The sequence below is a fragment of the Parasteatoda tepidariorum genome, chromosome 2, assembly GCF_982258835.1.
Source record: "Parasteatoda tepidariorum strain Cologne lab strain chromosome 2, Ptep-v5.0, whole genome shotgun sequence".
Lineage (NCBI taxonomy): Eukaryota > Metazoa > Arthropoda > Arachnida > Araneae > Theridiidae > Parasteatoda > Parasteatoda tepidariorum.
Genome location: NC_141756.1, coordinates 131,719,860 through 131,722,543, shown reverse-complemented (window position 1 = coordinate 131,722,543; position 2,684 = coordinate 131,719,860). Strand labels below are relative to the sequence as shown.

The following is a 2,684-nucleotide window of genomic DNA, read 5'->3' as shown; positions in this document are numbered from 1 at the left end:
TTCGATACTTATTAAACATTCAGAAATTTTCGGTACTTAGAAAAATTCTGCCGATTTCGGTACTTAGAAAAAATTCTGTTGATTTCGGTACTTAGAAAAATTCTGTCAATTTCGGTACTTAGAAAAATTCTGTTGATTTCGGTACTGAGAAAATTTCTACCTTTTTCGGTACTTTGCAAAGTCTCGGAAGTTTTCGGTACTTTGTAAATTTCTGACGTTTTCGGTACTTAGAAAAATTCTGCCGATTTCGGTACTTAGAAAATTCTGACGATTTCGGTACTTTGAAAAATTCTGCCTTTTTCGGTACTTTGAAAAGACTCAGAAGTTTTCGGAACTTAGAAAATTTCTGACGATTTCGGTACTTAGAAAAATTCTGATGATTTCAGATCTTAGAAAATTTCTGACCTTTTCGGTACTTAGAAAATTTCTGATGATTTCGGATCTTGGAAAATTTCTGACCTTTTCGGTCCTTAGAAAATTTCTGACGTTTTCGGTACCTAGAAAATTTCTGATGATTTCGGATCTTAGAAAATTTCTGACCTTTTCGGTCCTTAGAAAATTTCTGACGTTTTCGGTACTTAGAAAACATTCAGAAGTTTTCTGTTCTTAGAAAATTTCTGCTGATTTCGGTACTTAGAAAATTTCTGTTGATTTTAGTACTTCGAAAAATTCTTTTGATTTCGGTACTTAGAAAAATTCTGTTGATTTCGGTACTTAGAAAATTTCTGCCTTTTTCGGTACTTTGAAAAGACTCAGAAGTTTTCGGTACTTAGAAAATTTCTGACGATTTCGGTACTTTGAAAAATTCTGACGATTTCGGTACTTAGAAAATTCTGACGATTTCGGTACTTAGAATATTTCTGACGTTATCGGTACTTAGAAAAATTCTGCCGATTTCGGTACTTAGAAAAATTCTGTTGATTTCGGTACTTAGAAAAATTCTGTCGATTTCGGTACTTAGAAAAATTCCGACGATTTCGGTGCTTAGAAAATTTCTGCCTTTTTCGGTACGGAGTGTCTATTGCACCGATTATCGGCGCAGTAAAATTCATTTTGCTATCTTACCGATCAAATTTTTAACCAATCATAGAGCGTATCTGTCCACGTGACTCTCCGATTTTTTTTTCAAAAATAATTTAGCTCTGTTTATCGTAGTCAAGGCAGCTACAATTTTTGTAGCATCTTGATTTTCTTCATATGAAGAATAACAAATAGCCATTCATGAATTTGAAAAAGAAAAAAGGACGATCTTCTGGAAGAGAGAAGCGAAAACTTTACAAAATGCTTCAAAGAAATTTAAAAAATTTGATAAGGCTCCGCTGGAATTGAAATACACATGGTAGAAGAATTCATTAAAAAAAATGCACAGATAACAGTCGCCAATCCAAGTAAGTAAATTTTGTATTGTTTAATTAATTTTTAAAATGTGTTATTTAAAATGAATTATTTAAAATGTGTTAATTGATTAGCAACATCGTTCCTGATGTCACCATGTCAATAGTCACTATACACCTTGTAAAGAACAATTTAACACTCTTGTTTTATATGTTCTCTGACCTGCTATCTATTATTTTATATTGTGTCTGCAAGCCCTTATAGAGTTTAGTTTATACATTTTTTATACGTAGTTTGTTTAAAAAAAATTTTATTTTCCAGAACCTTTACTCAAAATTGTCCAGCTGCTGTCTCCAGATAAACAATTTTTGCAGATAAAATCAATGAATGAGGATCATGACCATGTCCTCTCCATTGTTCCGTTCTTCGCCTAAAGAAAGCCTGATACCTGTTGAGCACCAAGAGAAAGTTCAAAAATATGTGAATCTCCAAGTATCTATATTTCTGTTCCATTTCATAAAAAAATTTTCCTACATTTACTCTAATTATCTCCATTTTCTATCATAAAATTGTTTGTATAGTTAAGAAATTATTTTGTTACTCAGAGTGATTTACACTGACTTACGTGTGAATATTATAATATCTATTTGAACTTATTGTTGTTGCTCAAATTGTTGTTAATGGAGATTTCTGTATCGTGATCTGCGGCAGAGTAATCGCAAAGTCCAGGAAACTTCCGGGCAGTGACCCGCCAGAAACTAAAAGAAATGTCATAGAAAGGGACTGACTCGTAAGGTATAACTTGTAGTTACCCCTAGGCAATTATCTACATATATTTTTTAGAAAATTTGCAAGTTTAAAATCTGTTTGGCACCTTGGCAATTGTAGTTGCTTCGCCAGATCACGATACGAAATATCCCCTGTTTTTTTACCTTGCCATAATGTCAAATGTATTTTAGTTATATATAAGAGCATAGTAAATTTTCATATGCAGTCCTTGCTTTAAATTTTATGTATCCATAAAATATGGTTAGAAGCAAAGACACATAGAAAATTCAAATTCTGAATTTGTTTTTGACCAAGTAAAATAAGTTTTGAGGCAAATTTAATGTTTGTGTTCTAAAAATAAATTCAATGAAATACTTGTAAGTAAAGCAAGTAAATTGACTTTAGTTATTCAAACTGTTATAACAATATAATTTTTTTAATAATTTAATGCATGACCCTTATAATAGTATTATATTAGTAAACAATTTGTTTCCGATTGAGGAAGAATATATTCGGAGTGTTATTATCATAAATAGTGATTTTGTGCTGACATTTAATATAATTCATATTTCTTTAAACAT

At 31.1% G+C, this 2,684-nt stretch overlaps 1 long non-coding RNA gene across 1 annotated transcript; it reads left to right on the top strand.

Moving 5' to 3' along the window:
- Positions 1 to 1,005: 1,005 nt before the first annotated feature.
- Positions 1,006 to 1,848, top strand: LOC147816240 (uncharacterized). Its single transcript, XR_015431915.1, has 2 exons — positions 1,006 to 1,388; positions 1,657 to 1,848. It is a non-coding gene; the product is annotated as an uncharacterized LOC147816240 (long non-coding RNA).
- Positions 1,849 to 2,684: the final 836 nt, after the last annotated feature.